This window comes from Nerophis lumbriciformis, linkage group LG18 (assembly GCF_033978685.3).
Source record: "Nerophis lumbriciformis linkage group LG18, RoL_Nlum_v2.1, whole genome shotgun sequence".
Lineage (NCBI taxonomy): Eukaryota > Metazoa > Chordata > Actinopteri > Syngnathiformes > Syngnathidae > Nerophis > Nerophis lumbriciformis.
In genome coordinates, this window is record NC_084565.2 from 32,194,710 (window position 1) to 32,209,399 (window position 14,690).

The 14,690-nt window shown below is 36.7% G+C and overlaps 1 long non-coding RNA gene across 1 annotated transcript in view; it reads right to left on the reverse strand.

Annotated features, from left to right (window-relative positions):
- LOC133617829 (uncharacterized) overlaps positions 1-6,167 on the reverse strand; it is a 71,348-nt gene extending 65,181 nt beyond the window's left edge. Inside the window, exons 1-2 of the long non-coding RNA XR_009817072.1 lie at positions 6,055-6,167; positions 2,941-3,017 (exon numbers count right to left, since the gene is read on the reverse strand). This is a non-coding gene — a long non-coding RNA (uncharacterized lncRNA). The remainder of the gene's footprint in view (positions 1-2,940; positions 3,018-6,054) is intronic.
- Between the last annotated feature and the right edge of the window lie 8,523 nt (positions 6,168-14,690).

The window sequence follows — 14,690 nt, forward strand, 5'->3', positions numbered from 1 at the left end:
TTCTGGTGACTGAGCTGCCAGTTTTACATGAAACTTTAGGGGTTGAGCTGTTCCGTTTTCCATTTTCAGTTACTATTATAGCCTGGAAATAATATGCATTAGTAAAATGCTTAATCTTTTCTTACTAAATATATTTGTTATTTTCCTTTTTACAATAAAATTGCATATCTTTTCAAATTCAATATTATCAAAATATTATATTATCATGTATTCCAAAAATATTTTTTGTTAAAATAAAGGTAAATACTGTACTTAAAATCTGCTTGACTTATAATGTCAAAATTATCAATCAAATTGTAGAATGTAAAATTGACAAGAGTTTACGGTTAAATTCCGCCGACTGAGTTTTTTTTGCCGTAAAATCAACTTTGGTACCGATTTTTTCAATATACAGTAAGACACTAAAACATTAAAAAAAAAAAAAAAAAAAAAAAAAAGCATTAAAACAAGATTTTATGTTGAAAAAAAAAAGGCAGCTCTGTTGCATGAATTGTACTGCTAAAAACAGTGGTATTGTTTCTCCATTCCATTCCATTTATTCATATGCTGTTAAAAACCCACTGCTTTGACTGTAAAATTCTGGTGACTGAGCTGCCAGTTTTTACATGAAACTTTAGGGGTTGTGCTGTTCCGTTTTCAGTGACTATTATAGAGCGGTTGGCTTCTTTTTTCACTTTTTATGACACTAAAAAACATTTCAAATGTCACTAAAACGTTATCTGTCCAGTAAATAAAAGTTTTATGATGGAAAAAGTTAGTTTAGGACCATCTAATGGACATGTGTCAAACTCAAGGCCCGGGGGCCAAATCTGGCCCGCCACAATATTTTATGTGGCCTGGAAATAATATGCGTTAATAAAATGCTTAATCTTTTCTTAATAAATATATTTGTACTTTCCCTTTTGACATTAAAAACCATGTACTGCATGCAATTGCATATATTTTCAAATTCAATATTATCAAAATATTATATTATCATGTATTCCAAAAATATTTTTTGTTAAAATAAAGATAAACACTGTACTTAAATATTTGCTTGACTTATGATTAAAAAAATATCAAATTGTAGACTGTAAAATTGACAATAGATTTTACGGTTAAATTCCGCCGAATTAGTTTTTTACCGTAAAATCAACTTTGGTGCTGTTTTTTCCAAAATACAGTGAGACACTAAAACATTAAAATAAATAAATAAAATAAATAAATAAATAAAAGCATTAAAACAACAAGATTTTAAGGTAAAAAAAAAAAGGCAGCTTTGTTGCTTGAATTTTACTGTTAAAACAGTGGTATTGTTTCTCCATTCCATTCCATTTATTCATATGCTGTAAAAAACCCACTGCTTTTACTGTAAAATTCTGGTGACTGAGCTGCCAGTTTTTACATGAAACTTAAGGGGTTGAGCTGTTCCGTTTTCCATTTTCAGTTACTATTATAGTCTGGAAATATGCATTAATAAAATGCTTAACCCTTTCTTACTAAATATATTTGTCAAAAGGAAAATAACAATAAAAAGCATGTACTGCTTGCAATTGCATATATTTTCAAATTCAATATTATCAAAATATTATATCATCATGTATTCCAAAAATATTTTTTATTAAAATAAAGTCAAATACTGTACTTAAATATCTGCTTGACTTATGATTTCAAAATGATCAATTAAATTGTAGACTGTAAAATTGACAAGAGTTTACGATTAAATTCCGCCGACTGAGTTTTTTTACCGTAAAATCAACTTTGGTGCTGTTTTTTGCAATATACAGTAGGACACTAAAACATTAAAAAAAACGAACAAAAAAGCATTAAAACAAGATTTTACAGTAAAAAAAAAAAAAACTGGCAGCTCTGTTGCTTGAATTTTACTGCTAAAACAGTGGTATTGTTTCTCCATTCCATTCATTCATATGCTGTTAAAAACCCACTGCTTTTACTGTAAAATTCTGGTGACTGAGCTGCCAATTTTTTAAGTAAAACTTTTATAATTTTTTTGCAGCCTATGTAAAAATATATCTTTAATGTATTTTATATATATATATATATATATATATATATATATATATATATATATACACACACACACACACACATGTATATTCATAAATTAGTCAATGTTAAATGCGGCCCTCTGAGGGCAACCATAACTGCGACGTGTCCCCTCAATGAAAACGAGTTTGACACCCCTGATTTAATGCATTTATAAATGCTAGATATAAGCATTGCAAAATGTTATTTATCTTAACTTAAGTCATAAAATGTACATCCTGCACTGAAATCCCTTCCTGTCTTTCTCCCTGTGGACACATTTTGTTTTTTCAAGTAAAATATTTGTCCTGTTAGCTAAAAAAAACAAAAAAAAGAAGTAATGTGTGCTGACATGCAGATGGTGGTGACAATGACTGGTGTCTTAGCAGGGCGAGAGGGGGAAGGGGGTGAATAATTGCGGCCCCCAGGTACAGCCCCAGGTTTGGCGTTAGAGTGACATCACATTGTCATTCGGTGAAGGAGGTCATTTAACCATTCAGTGAGCCGCCAAACAAAAGCACAGTTAAAATCTCTCATTTGGAGAGGAAATGTGCCAAATTACTGAGTAAGATTAAGGATATTTCGTTTATTGTATTGTCATTTATATATCTAGCAGTCTTTTTCAGGTTAGGGTAAAAACAGATCAGGGGTCAGTTTTATTGAGTTGATTTTTTAAGTAAAATTGTGTTTTTTATTTTTTGACTATTGCAAAATAACACATCTCTATGTCAATAATTGATCGGTTACTGTATAAGTTTGGATGCTGATTTCATGTTTTTAACATTTACATACAAAACACGAAAAACACATTTTGAAATCATACTATTTAATCCGTAGTATAAATATCACATGACCAATAGTGGGGAAAGTATGAATATAACTGCGTTTAAAAAGAGTACACAGAAAAGGACTCACTTGGGATGCTCAACATATGCCTGCAGTTCATTCTGTCACAGATAGAGGGCGGTGTTTGTCTTTTCAAGCAGTGCTGCCTGGAGGAGGAGAAGGGGGCAAAAAAACACATTCTTAAAAACAAACAAACATTTTTTTTGCATTATGAATAAAAACTTTGTGGTCCAGCATTATAACAGCACTTTGCAACATTAACACCCGCTCTTGCCCGCTTTGTTGCTGCTTTCAGAACGATGACTTCTTGGCGTATAATTGGTGCTCTTGTACCTTTGTGTTCCTTAGAAGAGAGTGTCTCAAGACGGATCCTGAGTGAATGTGTCCCTCTTGAAGAGTTTCCTCTTCAGAACCCATCCAGAACATGCAGCTTTATACGCACACACACACACACACACACACACACACACACACGTGCAGCAGCTGACATGTATTTATCTCATTTACTGTATTGGACCTGGCCTCAAACAGCACCATGCCTATCTGTTTTATCCAGTGCTTTCATGTTTTTATTTCTATTTTATCTATTGTTTATCTAGTGTTTTTCATGTTTTTATTTCTATTTTAATTTTCTATTATATATTCTAACTTTCTATTTTTATTTTTTACCTTTTTTTTTTTTTAATACTTTGTAGCACTTTGAGATTTTAACAAATGTAAAGTGCGTTACAAATAAATAAAATAAATTCATTATTATTATTATACATCAATGACATCATCTTGCACTCAAGACAGTCCGTCACAGTCAGACCGCCTACACCAGTGTTTTTCAACCACTGTGCCGCGGCACACTGTGCCGTGAGATACAGTCTGGTGTGCCGTGGGAGATTATCTAATTTCACCTATATTGGTTAAAAATATTTTTTGCAAACCAGTAATTATAGTCTGCAAATGATGTGTTGTTGTTGAGTGTTGGTGCTGTCTAGAGCTCGGCAGAGTAACCGTGTAATACTCTTCCATATCAGTATGTGGCAGCCGGTAGCTAATTGCTTTGTAGATGTGGGAAACAGCGGGAGGCAGTGTGCAGGTAAAAAGGTATCTAATGCTTAAACCAAAAATTTAAAAAAAGGTGAGCACCCCTAAGAAAAGGCATTGAAGCTTAGGGAAGGCTATGCAGAACGAAACAAACTGAACTGGCTACAAAGTAAACAAAAACAGGATGCTGGACAACAGCAAAGACTGACTGTGGAGCAAAGACAATGTACATGACATGACAATCAACAATGCCCCCACAAAGAAGGATAAAAACAACTCAAATATTCTTGATTGCTAAAACAAAGTAGATGCGGGAAATATCGCTCAAAAGGAAGACATGAAACTGCTACAGGAAAATATCAAAAATAAGAGAAAAAGCCACCAAAATAGGAGCGCATGACAAGAAGTAAAACACTACACAGGAAAACAGCAAAAAAGTCCAAATAAGTCAGGGTGTGATGTGACAGGTGATGACAGTACACCTACTTTGAGACAAGAGCTATAGTGATGGTTGGTTATGATTGTAAGTCATATCCAACAATTGTGACAACGACTTTTTACTGTCAACTGAGTTTTGTTTTTTAATGATTTCTGCTGGTGGTGTGCCTCCGCATTTTTTTCAACGCAAAAAATGTGCCTTGGCTCAAAAAAGGTTGAAAAACACTGGCCTACACTACACTATACCCCCATACTAGTTAGTCGTCCATAAGGACAAAATATGGGACACGCTCAGTGTTGGCGCTAGGAATTTTCAAAATCAAGTAATAAAAATGGGGTCCCACAGTAAATTTTTTGGGGGTTTTTTTGTAACCGTTTTGAAAACAAATGTATTTTTTGTAATATTATTATGTTTTTTTTTTTTATTAGTTTATTTCAATCACAAGTGTCTCAAAGGGCTGCACAAGCCACAACGACATCCTCAGTATAGAGCCCACATAAGGGCAAGGAAAAACTCACCCCAGTGGGACTTCAATGTGAATGACTATGAGAAACCTTGGAGAGGACCGCATATGTGGGTAACCAACCCCCCGCCCCCCTCTAGGGGGAGACCGAATGCAATGGATGTCGAGTGGGTCTGACATAATATTGTGAGAGTCCAGTCCATAGTGGATCCAACATAATAGTAAGAGTCCAGTCCGTAGTGGGGCCAGCAGGACACCATCCCGAGCGGAGATAAAAGGGGACAATGGAAATTCATAAAAACGCATGACTACACATGGTTTTTAAAAAGCCAGAATTAGCCAGAAGGCTAGTTTTCATCTGAAGTCCCCTGCGTCAAAATGAGTTGTTAGTGACGAACCCCAAGATGCAGAGATGGCAGGCTTTGTCCAGGAAAACATGATTTAATGTTCATAAAATAAAAAGGTAAAAACACAAACCAGGAACTAGGAATAGTCAAAACTGAAAACAGGAATCAGCTAATGGCTAACAAGAAGGGCACGAAACAAAAGAGTTAGGACGGGGGTCGGCAACCCGCGGCTCTCTGGAGCTTTTTCAAAATGTATGAAAAATGGAAAAAGATGAGGGGGAAAAACACATTTTTTGTTTTAGTATGTTTTCTGTAGGAGGACAAACATGACACAAACCTCCCTAATTGTTATAAATCACACTGTTTATATTAAACATGCTTCACTGATTCGAGTATTTGGCGAGCGCCGTTTTGTCCCACTAATTTTGGCGGTCCTTGAACTCACCTTAGTTTGTTTACCGTACATATATAACTTTCTCCGACTTCCTAGGACGTGTTTTATCCTTTTTCTGTCTCATTTTGTCCACCAAACTTTTAACATGAATGCACAAAGGTGAGTTTTGTCAATGTTATTGACATGTGTAGAGTGCTAATCAGACATATTTGGTCACTGCATGACTGCAAGCTAATCGATGCTAACATGCTATTTAGGCTAGCGATATGTACATATTGCATCATTATGCCTCATTTGTAGCTACATTTGAGGTCATTTAGTTTCCTTTAAGTCCTCTTAATTCCATGACACACTATCTGTATGTAATATGGCTTTTAATTTTTTGCGGCTCCAGACAAATGTGTTTTTGTATTTTTGGTCCAATATGGCTCTTTCAACATTTTGGGTTGCCGACCCCTGAGCTAGGAGAAAGCAAACTACAAATAGCTAACAGGGGACAACTTACCGCTACGACGACAGGTACAAGGACAAGTAGTAGCACGACAGGTAGTAGCTGTAACGACATCAACAAATATTAGCGACATTGACAGGTAGACACTACAATAATCCAGCACTGACTGGAGGTCAAAGCAGGTCTAAATAGCAGCTGGCTGATTGACACCAGGTGTGGCCAGGTGCCAATCAGCCACAGCCGAGGGGACAGCACTCAGAGAGACAAACAGGAAACTGAACCAAAATAAGAGTGCTGACAGGAAATAAAACAAACACAGAGAAAAAACTAAAACTTGACCAAACTGTCATGGGAACCTTGGATTCCCATTCATAAAATTATTGATTTTGATTCAATATTATGTTTTGAGCAATGACAGTTTTAAAGAAAAAAAACAGCTTTGTTTTATTAGTCAACGATGCAACTTTTTATAAATTACATTTCACCTGTAAGCTTTTTTATTCTACTTTTGTTACGTTTTTGTTTATTTTAATAGTATATTTACAATGTGTCGTGGGCCTTTGAAGGGGAACATTATCACAATTTCAGAAGGGTTAAAACCATTAAAAATCAGTTCCCAGTGGCTTATTTTATTTTTCGAAGTTTTTTTCAAAATTTTACCCATCACGCAATATCCCTAAAAAATGCTTCAAAGTGCCTGATTTTAACCATCGTTATATACACCCGTCCATTTTCCTGTGACGTCACATAGTGATGCCAATACAAACAAACATGGCGCATAGAACAGCAAGCTATATCGACATTAGCTCGGATTCAGACTCGGATTTCAGCGGCTTAAGCGATTCAACAGATTACGCCTGTATTGAAACGGATGGTTGTAGTGTGGAGGCAGGTATCGAAAACGAAATTGAAGAAGAAACTGAAGCTTTTGAGCCATATCGGTTTGAACCGTATGCAAGTGAAACCGACGAAAACGACACGACAGCCAGCGACACGGGAGAAAGCGAGGACGAATTCGGCGATCGCCTTCTAACCAACGATTGGTATGTGTTTGTTTGGCATTAAAGGAAACTAACAACTATGAACTAGGTTTACAGCATATGAAATACATTTGGCAACAACATGCACTTTGAGAGTGCAGACAGCCCAATTTTCATCAATTAATATATTCTGTAGACATACCCTCATCCGCTCTCTTTTCCTGAAAGCTGATCTGTCCAGTTTTGGAGTTGATGTCAGCAGGCCAGGGAAGCTAGGGTCGATATTCTTCTCTTGATCATCTTCGGTGGCATAAGGGACGGTGTGAGCCAAGACATTCAGGGGGTTTAGCTCGCTCGTCTGCGGGAACAAACTGCTACGTGCCACCGAGGTCCTTTGTCCCTGAATTGCTCACACACTCCGGCAGATTCAATGAGGGTCTGGCGGCAGATTTCTTTGACTTTACCGTTGGAAATGCATCTGCTTTGAGTGTCGCAGGATATCCACACATTCTTGCCATCTCTGTCGTAGCATAGCTTTCGTCGGTAAAGTGTGCGGAACAAACGTCCAATTTCTTGCCACTTTCGCATCTTTGGGCCACTGGTGCAACTTGAATCCGTCCCTGTTCGTGTTGTTACACCCTCCGACAACACACCGACGAGGCATGATGTCTCCAAGGTACGGAAAACAGTCGAAAAAACGGAAAATAACAGAGCTGATTTGACTCGGTGTTTGTAATGTGTTTGAGAAAATGGCGGATTGCTTCCCGATGTCCGAGAGCGAATAATAGAAAGGAGTTTAATTCGCCAAAATTCACCCATTTAGAGTTCGGAAATCGGTTAAAAAATATATGGTCTTTTTTTCTGCAACATCAAGGTATATATTGACGCTTACATAGATCTGGTGATAATGTTCCCCTTTAAAACATAAGCTAAGGGCCGCAAATGTCCACACTTTTGACACCCCTGCTATAGATGATAAAAAATAAAATCTGATAAGTCCATCGATAAAAAGCAAGGGGACGAAAATTTGACCCGCAAATATAAACAAAACAAAACACCAACGGAAAGTGATAATCGACAAAAAAAACAAGCAAACTGGGCGGTAAAAAAAAGGGACGCGTGGGCTTCCGGAAAAAGACAAAAAAGTGCGATAACGCCAACACTGGCTCATGTCTTTTCCGTTTGGACGCAGATGCGTCAGAGAAAGTTCTAGAAGATTTGTTCAGACTAGGGCTGCAACTAACGATTAATTTGATAATAGATTAATCTGTCGATTATTACTTCGATTAATCGATTAATAATCGGATAAAGGAGACAAACTACATTTCTATCCTTTCCAGTATTTTATTGAAGAAAAAAAACCAGCATACTGGCACCATACCTATTTTGATTATTGTTTCTCAGCTGTTTGTACATGTTGAAGTTTATAAATAAAGGTTTATAAAAAAAAAAAAAATGCCTCTGCGCATGCGCATAGCATAGATCCAACGAATCGATGACTAAATTAATCGCCAACTATTTTTATAATCGATTTAATCGATTAGTTGTTGCAGCCCTAGTTCAGACATACAGAGACAGCTCGTGTTGTCAGAGATTGCAGACTCAACAGGAAGACGACACCTCATTCGGGCCGAATCAACGTTTACCTAATTGTCCACTTAAAAGGGGAAAAATTACTTTAAGCTGCTTTGCTTTTCGTCTGTCCTACTGGATGCATCGCTGTTGTTTTGAATTCCAAGTTTGATTAGTGGGGTTTTAAGAAAATACTTCAAATGGAACTGTGTTGTTATCGCCCTTGTACAAGATTATATGGTGCAAAAACTGAACTCTAAAATAGATTAAGGCACATTTTTCACTCAGATTTGATTGCATATTGCTAAAAGGTTCCCGTATTATTCAAAAGTCCAGTTCAGTTGCAGTTCATTTCGAACATGCATACGATACAATGTCATTCATCACATATATCCAGTTGTTTCATTACAGCACGTCCGAAAAGGAGTAGGAAGAAGCTGAGTTTATTTAATCCTACACCTTTTCATACCATAGCAATTTTATCCTATTTCCTTGTTCTCAGTAACATAACAGTGAATGAATAAATAATATACCATAGTAAGTAAACAAATATTAAATACATAAATAATCTTTGTCTCAATAAAAAAAAAAAAAAAGGTTCAAGATATTCATCATAATTCTTGTTCGGTGTACTTTGTGAACACTTGTAGTTTGAACAGTCTCTTAAACTGAATCATATTGGTGCTTTGTTTGATTTATTTGGTTAATCCGTTCCATAATGTAATTCCACATACTGATATGCTAAAGGTTTTAAGTGTTATACGAGCATACAAATGTTTTAAATTAGATTTTCCTCTAAAGTTATATTTCTCCTCTTTTGTTGAGAAGAATTGTTGTACATTCTTGGGTAGCAGGTTATAGTTTGCTTTGTACATCATTTTAGTTGTTTACAAATGCACCAAATCATTGAATTTCAATTTTTGGTGATTTAATAAATAAGGGGTTTGTATGTTCTCTACAGCCAACCATCCATCCATCCATTTTCTACCGCTTATTCCCTTTTGGGGTCGTGGGGGGCGCTGGAGCCTATCTCAGCTACAATCGGGCGGAAGGCGGCGTACACTCTGGACAAGTCGCCACCTCATCGCAGGGCCAACACAGATAGACAGACAACATTCACACTCACATCCACACACTAGGGCCAATTTAGTGTTGCCAATCAACCTATCCCCAGGTGCATGTCTTTCTACAGCCAACATTATGTATTATTAGGGACCGCAATGTCCCTTTGGGACAGAGGACCCTATTGTATTTGTAAGGTTTTATTATTATTATTACGCCGCCTCTTTGAGCTGTAATTTGACCCCCTTAATATGCTTCGAAACTCACCATATTTGACACACACATCAGGACTGGCAAAAATTGCCATCTAATAAAAAACCAAACCCCAAAACTCAAAATTGCGCTCTAGCGCCCCCTAGGAAGAAACACAGACAAAACTGCTTGTAACTTCCGGTAGAAATGTCGTAGAGACATGAAACAAAAACCTCTATGTAGGTCTGATTTAGACCTAGATTTCATACATTGACATCCTTCAGCAAAAATAAACAGGAAGTTGGCAATTCCCCCTTCAAAACAGAAGTTTACTAAAAACAGTCACTTTTGCCTCTTTGAGCTATAATTTGACGACCCTTAACATGCTTCAATACTCACCAAACTGGACACACACATCAGGACTGGCAAAAATTGAGATCTAATAAAAAAAAAAACCAAAACTCAAAATTGCGCTCCAGCGCCCCCTAGGAAGAAAACACAGGCACAACTGCTTGTAACTTCCAGTATGAATGTTTTAGAGTCATGAAACAAAAACCTCTATGTAGGTCTCACTTAGACCTACATTTCATATATTGACAACCCCCAGCAAAAATCAACAGGAAGTTTGCAATTCCCCCTTCAAAACAAAAGTTTTGTAAAAACCGGTCACCTTTTTTCAAACATTATCTCCTCTGAGCGTGTTTGTCGTGTCGGCTTCAAACTAGCACAGGAGAGAGATTGAACCCTTCTGATTAAAAGTTGACCAAAGAGTTTTAATTACTGCTCCGGTTTGGATTTTTATGTGCTGTCAAAGTCGGTCCCGTCCATCGCTGCTTGCAGCTTTAATTCTAATTGTGTTTTTTTTTGTAACACCGTTAGTGAATGAAGCGCACATTTGTAGTTGTTTTCCATACTTCTGCACTATAACTCAGATATAGTAACACTAGCGAGCAGTGAAGTGATTTTTGGTCCGAAACATGTTTTGATTTGTTCATTATTGACGTGTTTCTTGCTACTTTATGTTATATATTTTTACATGAGATTTCCAATTCATTTCATCATCTATTGTTACACCCAAAAATGTGTTTTCTTTTACCCTTTCAATATTTACTCTGTCTATTTGTATTTGTGTTTGACTTTCTCTTCTCCTGTTTCCAAATAGCATTATAGCAATAGCAAAAGTGACTTTTAATGATGTAACAGTAACATCTGAATGCAAAACCTTCTTCATGTCTCATCTCTGACCTGGTCCACCCCATTTATACACACACCGTTATGCATTATGCTTTTTTTATTTGTTTTGCATTATGCAAAACAAATATAAAAAAACAGCCGAGAGCGTTGCAAACAATGTGTCCCTCAGCTACAGGCGTTGGAGCTGTAAAGTTGATCTTTGTTGTTTTTCTTCAGCAAATAGGCTAACCTAGCATGATGTTGCTGTATAAATGTGAGTGAAATGTTAGCAATTTACCTTGCCATAAATATCAATTTTATAAATAAACTGGAGTTATTTGTTGCAGAGGATTAAAAAAAATATTAAACTATTTTTTTTCTCCTTGCATACTTTTGGGCCCTGGGAACTTATGTAGCTTCCGCCTTGAAACCTTACTTTCACACACCTAGCAAAACATGGCTTTTGCTAACACTAACGATAGCGAGACGTTTGTTCTTGGAAAAAAAAAAAGTTGTCAGTAGTTTGGTTTTGCGGCAACAGGTGTGGGACAAATGACTGCACGCTGCAAAGTTTGTTTAAAAAAGGCAGCAGCACAACACAAACTTATTTTTGTATCTGAAACCGAAACCTTTAGTCCAGTGTGGGAAATGCAACTCTTTACGAGGCAAACAAAAAACTAACAACAATTAAACTCTAGGCTAAAAAGCAGCTTACTATGGTGGAATCATGTACAAACCCCGTTTCCATATGAGTTGGGAAAATGTGTTAGATGTAAATATAAACGGAATACAATGATTTGCAAATCATTTTCAACCCATATTCAGTTGAATATGCTACAAAGACAACATATTTGATGTTCAAACTGATAAACATTTTTTTTGTGTGCAAATAATCATTAACTTTAGAATTTGATGCCAGCAACACGTGACAAAGAGGTTGGGAAAAGTGGCAATAAATACTGATAAAGTTTAGGAATGCTCATCAAACACTTATTTGGAACATCCCACAGGTGAACAGGTCAATTGGGAACAGGTGGGTGCCATGATTGGGTATAAAAGTAGATTCCATGAAATGCTCAGTCATTCACAAACAAGGATGGGGCGAGGGTCACCACTTTGTCAACAAATGTGTGAGGAAATTGTTGAACAGTTTAAGAAAAACCTTTCTCAACCAGCTATTGCAAAGAATTTAGGGATTTCACCATCTACGGTCCGTAATATCATCAAAGGGTTCAGAGAATGTGGAGAAATCACTGCACGTAAGCAGCTAAGTACGTGACCTTCAATCCCTCAGGCTGTACTGCATCAACAAGCGACATCAGTGTGTAAAGGATATCACCACATGGGCTCAGGAACACTTCAGAAACCCACTGTCAGTAACTACAGTTGGTCGCTACATCTGTAAGTGCAAGTTAAAACTCTCCTATGCAAGGCGAAAACCGTTTATCAACAACACCCAGAAACACCGTCGGCTTCGCTGGGCCTGAGCTCATCTAAGATGGACTGATACAAAGTGAAAAAGTGTTCTGTGGTCTGACGAGTCCACATTTCAAATTGTTTTTGGAAACTGTGGACGTCGTGTCCTCCGGACCAAAGAGGAAAAGAACCATCCGGATTGTTATAGGCGCAAAGTTGAAAAGCCAGCATCTGTGATGGAATGGGGGTGTATTAGTGCCCAAGACATGGGTAACTTACACATCTGTGAAGGCGCCATTAATGCTGAAAGGTACATATAGGTTTTGGAGCAACGTATGTTGCCATCCAAGCAACGTTTCCATGGACGCCCCTGCTTATTTCAGCAAGACAATGCCAAGCCACGTGTTACATCAACGTGGCTTCATAATAAAAGAGTGCGGGTACTAGACTGGCCTGCCTGTATTCCAGACCTGTCTTACATTGAAAATGTGTGGTGCATTATGAAGCCTAAAATACCACAATGGAGACCCCCGGACTGTTGAACAACTTAAGCTGTACATCAAGCAAGAATGGGAAATAATTCCACCTGAGAAGCTTAAAAAATGTGTCTCCTCAGTTCCCAAACGTTTAGTGAGTGTTGTTAAAAGGAAAGGCCATGTAACACAGTGGTGAACATGCCCTTTCCCAACTACTTTGGCACGTGTTGCAGCCATGAAATTCTGAGTTAATTATTATTTGCAAAAAAAAAAAAAAAGTTTATGAGTTTGAACATCAAATATCTTGTCTTTGTAGTGCATTCAATTGAATATGGGTTGAAAAGGATTTGCAAATCATTGTATTCCGTTTATATTTACATCCAACACAATTTCCCAACTCATATGGAAACGGGGTTTGTACACAAGGTACAATGTATGATGATCAAAAAGCACAGTGGAAAAAGATCACTAAAGCAGTCACTTTGTACACCGCCAAGAAAGCTTGAGTTTATCCACTTACTGAAAATATCCTGATTTTTTATTGGCATACAATGTATAATACTACATTTTTATTTACAGAAATAAATAAAAGACTTACATTTTAGTTTGGATTTATTATTCTCAATGTTGGAGAATATCATCTATTTGCATGTGCAATGGCACGTTTTTGTTAACAGATGTATTTCATTCAAGACAGAAGTTTTTCTTCCATGAGGAAGCTCTTTAATTTAGTTCTTTGAAAATGATTCCATAAAAACTACTATTTATATCTGGTCTAAGAACAACAACATTGATGTAGTGTATGCAGTGTTATTTCAAACTACTAGTTTTTGATCAAATAAAAGAAAAGCTTGTTTTGAATGTTCTGTGTCATTTGTATTCATTGGATTCTTTAAAAAAGTAGGGGAAAAAAATCGGTGTCATTTTTTAGCCCATATTGCCCATGCCTCGTTTGAGTCTTCCTCTCTTACTGCTTAATAATACGTTGTTGTATGGGGATATATTGAGTCTGTTACGTTTGACTAGTGAATAGATCCACTTCTTGGAGACACATGTTGTAGGACAGGGGTCCCCAACCTTTTTTCCACCGGGGACCGGTTTAATGTATGCATTATTTTCATGGATCGGCTTTTCACGTGTGGCTGATAAACACAGCAAAAAAATTAGCATGACAAATCAACTCACTATAACGCTGAAATAATGGGAGCCCTGGGCGTGCTTCTTTGCAAAAAGATGGTTGCCGGCACGTTGATGGCATATACTATATACCAGTGTTTCTTAACCATAGGGCCGCGAGCGCCCCCTAGAATGTAATATATGTGTTTTTTCAGCTATGGTCCGCATAGGCCACAGCGGTACTTAGTTGTAATACACTGTTCTACCACTTGTGGCAGTAATGACAATATAAAACAACCAGAGTGAAATTCATAGAGAAATTTCTTAAGCGCAAAAATTATGACTTAAGTGGTATTTTCATTTGCACTTGAATTTTATTGACAGTTTAATTAAAAAAAAAAAAAGTTTTACTATTAATTTATTTATTTTAGCAGAACATAATGTATGTTGTATGTAAATGTATTTTGTCTAATCAGTCTGACCTAAGCCTAAGGTTTATTTGTTGTATTAATAATTTTGTCTTTGTGATTAACACATGCTTTTATATCATTTTACCAGGTAGGGAACTGTAAGTAGGTCAGATATTTTATTTTATTTAACATGATCAAAATCAAGAGTAAGAGTACTAATTTCAGTGTTGATATTGGAGTAGGTCCCGGGTCCCTCTGTAGTGTAGGTCCTGAGGTCAAACAGGTTAAGAACC